The sequence below is a fragment of the Lipotes vexillifer genome, unplaced genomic scaffold, assembly GCF_000442215.2.
Source record: "Lipotes vexillifer unplaced genomic scaffold, Lipotes_vexillifer_v1.1 scaffold209, whole genome shotgun sequence".
Classification (NCBI taxonomy): domain Eukaryota; kingdom Metazoa; phylum Chordata; class Mammalia; order Artiodactyla; family Lipotidae; genus Lipotes; species Lipotes vexillifer.
In genome coordinates this window covers 480266-486990 of record NW_006787556.1, presented here as the reverse complement: position 1 = coordinate 486990, position 6725 = coordinate 480266, and the positions used below count along the sequence as shown (strand labels likewise).

The 6725-nt window shown below is 50.6% G+C and overlaps 1 protein-coding gene across 3 annotated transcripts in view; it reads right to left on the bottom strand.

Moving 5' to 3' along the window:
- The window catches only part of ZNF687 (zinc finger protein 687), a 14038-nt gene extending 11598 nt beyond the window's left edge, over positions 1-2440 (bottom strand). Inside the window, exon 1 of one of the 3 annotated variants that reach the window (XM_007460264.1) lies at positions 2289-2440. The gene's annotated coding sequence lies outside the window, so the exon portion shown is untranslated. Of the gene's footprint in view, positions 1-1569; positions 1677-2288 lie in introns of those variants that run through there. The other 2 variants (XM_007460263.1, XM_007460262.1) reach the window with 2 other exon arrangements.
- Positions 2441-6725: the final 4285 nt, after the last annotated feature.

The following is a 6725-nucleotide window of genomic DNA, read 5'->3' as shown; positions in this document are numbered from 1 at the left end:
AAAAAGTCTCTTCCCCTCCACATTCCCTGCCCACAAGGCAAGCCATTTCCAAGGGCCAATTCTCTCACCTCTTTCCAGCCTTTAGACTGTAACTGGAGATAGTCCCAGCAGGTGGCAGCTGGCATTGCTGGGACCAAGATGGGGGTGGAGGGAGAGGGTACCAACTAGAGGAAGAACGAAAGGGGAGTGCTCCTCTCATCCCCCTCTACTTAATTTACAGGATCTGGGTTTAAACAAAGCCCTCCACCCCTTGCCTCTGCCCAGCTGGATCGCTAGGGCCCTCCCCTGGCTGGCTCCCTCCCGACCGCGAGAGGCCAGAGCTACCTTCCGCTCAGGCCCTCAGAAAAGTGGGCTGGTGGAGCACAGATCAGTGGGGACTATGAGAAAACATCTGCAAACTTGCCTCCCCCAAGCAACTCCCCCTTTGGCGTCCAAGTGACTTAGAGGTCATCGGAGAGCCAGGAGCAGACAGTAGATCAAGCAGCGCAGCTCAAGGCCGAAGAGGCTTCCCCGCCCCACGGCTCAGGCCTTTCTGCGGCTGCTGCGCCCTGTCTCTTGGGCTCCAGCCCCCCTCCTTCCCTCTGTTTTTCCCCAAAAGCCAAAGGAAGGGGCTGAACAGGAAGAGGGTGAACTGGCCTGGGTCGGGTGGGGGCTCCGCGTCCCTTTCCCTGGCCCGGGGCCTGCTGCGCAGAGGAGGGCGAGGGGCCGGCGGCCGGGGGCGATTAGGCTGCCGCCAAGCTGGGCAGCGGTCGGAATTAAGCCCCTGCCATCTGCCGAGGACCGGCGCGGGGAGCATGTCCAGGGTTGCGGAAAGGGGGCGGGGTGTACATGGGAGAAGCCAGAGAGGAAACTGAGGCGCGCCGCGCTTTTCTAGCTCTCACCAGCGTGCTAAGGGAAGGACGGGCCTTGGCCAGGCCAGGCCCTCGGGGAGCTGCCGCGCAGCACCTCCCGGCCCAAGACTACACCGGAGCAGGGAAGGTGTGGAAAGAGAGTAGTGCGGAGGGGACAGTTTTTGCCAGACTCGCAGCTCTCCAGCCAGGGTCCGTCCCAACTCCGACCTCCTCCCCTCCCTCCCTGCGCAGCGTAGCCTCCTCCCCCGAGGGCTCCCGAGGCTCTCTCGAGACTGGGGAGGAATCGGAAGGCACGCCGCGGCCTGGGGCACGAACCTGGGTCCCGTCCGGGCCCGGACGCTGACCCGTGCCCAGTCGGGGTGCAGGCTCCGCTCCGGCCTGGCCCAGTTCCCCCGCCCCCACCCCCGGACACGGACACCATTTTAGGTCGCGACATCCCGCAGCTTCCAGTCCCCGGGCCGCGCTTCGGACGCCTCTCGGGCTGGGGGCGCCAGGAGTTGGGGACCCCGACCCCCCCTCCACGTTTACCCTGCTAGGGGCTGTGCTTTCAACAGGCTAGGAGTTTCGCCCACGGGCCCCAAGGAATGGGGGCGACGTCGGGGGCCCGGTAGAAGCCATCCCGGGGGACCGCGCGGAGAAGGGGTAGTTGACCAAGTGGGGGAGGGGTGGGGGTATTTACCCGCCCCCCCAGGGGGCGGGGTCAAAGGCGGGTATTTACCCCAGGCACGCTTACTTGTTCCGCTCCCAGTGCAGGCCGAGACCCGGCAGTCTCTTCCCTGCTCCAGTCGCTGCTGCCGCTGCCGCCGCCGCCGCCCTCCCCACGACCGCCGCTACTTCCTGCTTCTCTCCCGTTCAGCCTCCCCCTCCCTCAGCTCCCTTCGCGTTCCAGGTCTGGGCTGCCCGCTTTCGCACTCGCCATTGGCCAATACCCCCGTCGTTCAGTACTGCGCCCCGCCCAGCTCCGTACTGGGTTGGTCTTAAGTACTGCCGCTCGGAAACAGCTAGGCACAGGCTTCCCAGCCTCATTGGGCAAGAAGCCTAGTCCTTCTGGAGAAGCTTCTTCCCATTGGTTGCGCTGGGGCCCACTGCCCCATCTGTGCATCTCAAAAATGATTGGCCTCCGCCACCGTCGTTTAAAAAGAAGCCAATCTGATTCCCTGCTTTCCTACAGGAGGCGGTGACTATTCCAGGTGTGTCTCCGCCCCCTCACTCCCTATTGGCCGCGATCCCTGAAGCCTGCAGTTCACTTATGCAAATTTAGAGAACTCTCTGCTTCTATTTGTTGGGCAGGTTGAGGAGAACCGCGTTGGCCCCGAGTGGAGCCCGGATGTGTTGATCTATTTGCGGTGTTTTCTCAAGCTAAACCCCAACGTCAGTCATGCTGTGCAGAAGTCACAGAATGGGACGTCACCGAAAGCATCACGTCATCTGGTTGACCATTTCCTCGTGGTTTTCCCACTGTCTAAATCGTCATATAATCTGAATGGATGGGGTCCTCGCACGGGTTAGCTCCTGGACGATGGCGTCACCCACTGCTCCTCCCTCTGCAGGAGGACTTGTAGCGGGGGCGGGATTTGGAGTGTGGAAGGCACCGGCACCTGAAGCTTGGGACGGGCTTGCAGACAGGAAGTAGGGGAGAGGTGACGTTAGCGTGCTGGCGTGGCCTGGGCTATTTCCAAAGGGATCTTAAAGCGGCATTGTGGAACGCTTCCTAAGCACGGGGGTGGGGGAGGGGGAAACCCGCCCCGTGTCCATTACCCATTTAAGAGTTCTCCTTTCCCCGCCCCCAGCACGGGGGTAGGGGGTGGAGTCGAGGCCGGTTTTCCCGCGCTTTGTTGCCCCGCCCCCTGGAGGCGGGGGAAGGGGAGGGGATGCTAGGAAATTGAGTTACCTTGATACTCTAATCCGCAAGCGCTTGCAGAATTCGTCTGCAAATCCAGCGTGCCAGCTCTCGCACACCCTAGCCCGCCGGCGAGCCTGCACATCCTGCCTTGCACACAGCCGCTGACAACCTGGATGTTGTTATTAAGGTGGTTCTGTTACCCTGTCCAGGACCCCTGGGCCCCGGACACTCTGGCGCGCCCTGAGAGTTTACGTGGGTAATAGCGACTGTATTGAGGTGTGAATCAGAACCTCTGGATGGGAATGTTGGGGCCATCACTTATCACATGGTTCCATCGGGCAAGTCGTTCAACCTCCCCGAACCAGTTTTTTCATGGATAAAATTGGGATCATAATGCCCACCAGACATGATTGTGAGGATTTCAAGCGTTTAGAATGTAAAAGTGCTTTGTAAAGCGATGGGCAAATGGGATTAGTGCCCCCCTTTCCGGCGCCGTCTTTCTCAAGGTTGCCTGCAATTGCTGCAGCTCAGGGCGCCTCGTCCACCTCTAAACAACTAACTAGAATCGCATACTGGATGTAGCCAACCGGCATTCCATTCTCATCTTCTCTGAGTCTTCCTGTATGGAGCCATAATTACTACTCATATACACGCACTATGTGTGGGACCTATTATGAGAGTTTATGTATAGTAACTCATTTAATCGTTACCAAAACCCTGTGAGGGAAGTGCTATTATTAGCTCCATTTTACTGAGCAGGAAACTGGCACAGACAGGTTCGGTTAGGTGACTTGCCCAAGGTCGAAGGCAGTGGAGTTGAAATTCTTAAGAGTGCAGACAGCTAAACACTTTTTCACATATTCCCTTGCCAGGAGGGTTCTGGATAGGTTTGTTCTTCAATTAGAAATACTAATTGTATTTAAGAAATATTTTAGTTCAACTAATGCTTCTTGAGCACCGTCTATAAGACACTGTGGTGGGCACTGGGGATACAGCAGTGAACAGAACAGACAAGAATCCCTGTCCTTGTGATACATACATTCCTGTGGACAAGACCATAAATATGATAAGTGAAAAATATACAGAACCATGTAAGAAATTGCCCAGGAGAAAAATAAAGCAGGGCTATCAAGCCATGAAAAGACATGGAAGAACTTTAAATGCACATTGCTAAGTGAAAGAAGCTAGTCTGAAAGGGCTATATACTGTATGATTCCAACTATGTGACATTCTGGAAAAGGCAAAACTATGGAAACAATAAAAAGATCAGTAGTTGCTAAGGTTTTGGGTGGAGCGAGGGATGAATGGGTGGAGTATAGGGGATTTTTAGTGTAGTAAAACTATTCTTGGGACTTCCCTGGTGGTGCAGTGGTTAAGAATCCACCTGCCAATGCAGGGTACACGGGTTCCATCCCTGGTCCGGGAAGATCCCACATGCCACGGAGCAACTAAGCCCATGTGCCACAACTACTGGGCCCGCGCACCTAGAGCCCGTGGTCCACAACAAGAGAAACCACTACAATGAGAAGCCCGCGCACCGCAATGAAGAGTAGCCCCCGCTCATAACTAGAAAAAGCGTGCAGCAGCAAAAACCCAAGGCAGCCAAAAATAAATTATTAATTTAAAAAAAAACTATTCTTTATGACACTGTAATAGTTGTTACATGACATTATACATTTGTCAAAAGCCCTAACGTAAGATATGGACTTTAGTTAATAATATACCAATATTGATTCATTAATTGTAACAAATGTACCACTAATACAAGATGTTAATAACAGGAGAAACTAGGGGAAAGGAAGCATATGGAAACTCTCTGTAATTTCTGCTCAACTTTTCTATAACCTAAAACTGCTCTAAGAAATAAAGCCTATTAATTTTTTTTAAATGTGAAAAAGCAAAGCAGGGAAGGAGGACAAGACATGTGAGGAGGGGTGCAATTTTAGATAGGGTAGACAGTGAAGGCCTTTCTGAGAAGGTGGCATTTAAGTAAAGGCTGAAAAGTTGTGAATGAGCCATGCAGGTATCTGGAACAAGAACACACCAGGAAGAGGGAACAACTACAAGGTTTTGAGGTGGGAGCGTTTTCCAAAGAGGTAAGGGGGTGGGAGGAGTGGATCAGATCATGGGATGCTTTGGGGGTTAATGGAAGGACTTTGGCTTCCTCTCAAAGTAAGATGGGAAGGTGACAAATAACATGGTGGCCTGACTTACGTTTTTTTTTTTAATAAATAAATAAATTTATTTATTTATTTTTGGCTGTGTTGGGTCTTTGTTGCTTTGCATGGGCTCTCTCTAGTTGTGGCGAGTGGGGACTACTCTTCATTGCGGTGTGGTGCGGGGGCTTCTGATTGCAGTGGCCTCTCCTGTTGCGGAGCATGGGCTCTAGGCATGTGGGCTCAGCAGTTGTGTCACACAGGCTCAGTAGTTGCGGCTTGCAGGCTCCAGAGCGCAGGCTCAGTAGTTGTGTCGCAAGGGCTTAGTTGTTCCGTGGCATGTGGGATCTTCCTGGACCAGGGATGGAACCCATGTTGTGTCCCCTGCATGGGCAGGGGGATTCTTAACCACTGCACCACCAGGGAAGTCTCCTCACTTACCTTTTAAAAGAGTAGGATGTGGAGTACAAGAAAAAGAAACTCAAAAATTTGGGGCCTGAGGAAGTAGAAGAATGATGTTACCATTTCCTCAGCTGGGAAGACTGCAGGAGAAGCAGGTTCTGGGGTAAGTTCAGCAGCTCAACATATATATATATATATATATATATATATATATATATATACTTGAGAGATATAAATTTGAGTGTCATTAGTTTTAGAAAGTATTTAAAATCTGGGTCTTTACACTAACAATGAAATATCAGAAAGAGAAAGTAAAATAAAAAAATCCCTTTTAAAGTCACATCAAAAAAATAAAATTAGGGCTTCCCTGGTGGCGCAGTGGTTGAGAGTCCGCCTGCCGATGCAGGGGACACGGGTTTGTGCCCCGGTCCGGGATGATCCCACATGCCGTGGAGTGGCTGGCCCCGTGAGCCATGGCCGCTGAGCCTGCGCGTCCGGAGCCTGTGCTCTGCAACGGGAGAGGCCACAACAGTGAGAGGCTCTCGTACCGCAAAAAATAAAAATAAAAATAAAATACTTAAGAATAAACGTGACCAAGGAGGTGAAAGACTTATATGCTGAGAACCATAAAACACTAATAAAGGAAACTGAAGATGATTCAGAGAAATGGAAAGATATCCCATGCTCTTGATTGGAATAATTAATATTGTTAAAATGGCTATACTACCCAAAGCAATCTACAGATTTAATGCAATCCCTATCAAATTAAGCATGACATTTTTCACAGAACTAGAACAAACAATCCTAAAATGTATATGGAACCATAAAAGATCCAGAATTGCCAAAGCAATCCTGAGGAAAAAGAAAAGAGCTGGAGGCATAACCCTCCCAGATTTCAGGCAATACTACAAAATTACAGTAATCAAAACAGCATGATATTGGCACAAAAACAGACATATATATCAAAGGAACAGAATAGAGAGCCCAGCAATAAACCCACATAGCTACGGTCAATTAATCTTCCACAAAGGAGGCAAGAGTATACAATATGCAACACCACCTTCTCTTCAGCAAGTGGTGTTGGGAAAGCTGGACAGCTGCATGTATATCAATGAAGTTAGAACACACCCTCACACCATACACAAAAATAAACTCAAAATGGCTTAAAGAGTTAAATATAAGACATGACACCATAAAAATCCTAGAAGAGAACAGAGGCAAAACATTCTCTATCATAAATCTTACCAGTGTTTTCTTAGGTCAGTCTCCTAAGGCAGCAGAAATAAAAGCAAAAATAAACAAATGGGACCTAATCAAACTTATAAGCTTTTGCACAGCAAAGGAAACCATAAACAAAATGAAAAGACAACCTACAGACTGGGAGAAAATATTCGCAAATGATGCAACTGACAAGGGTTTAATTTCCAAAATATACAAATAGCTCATACAACTCAATAACAAAAAAACAAACAA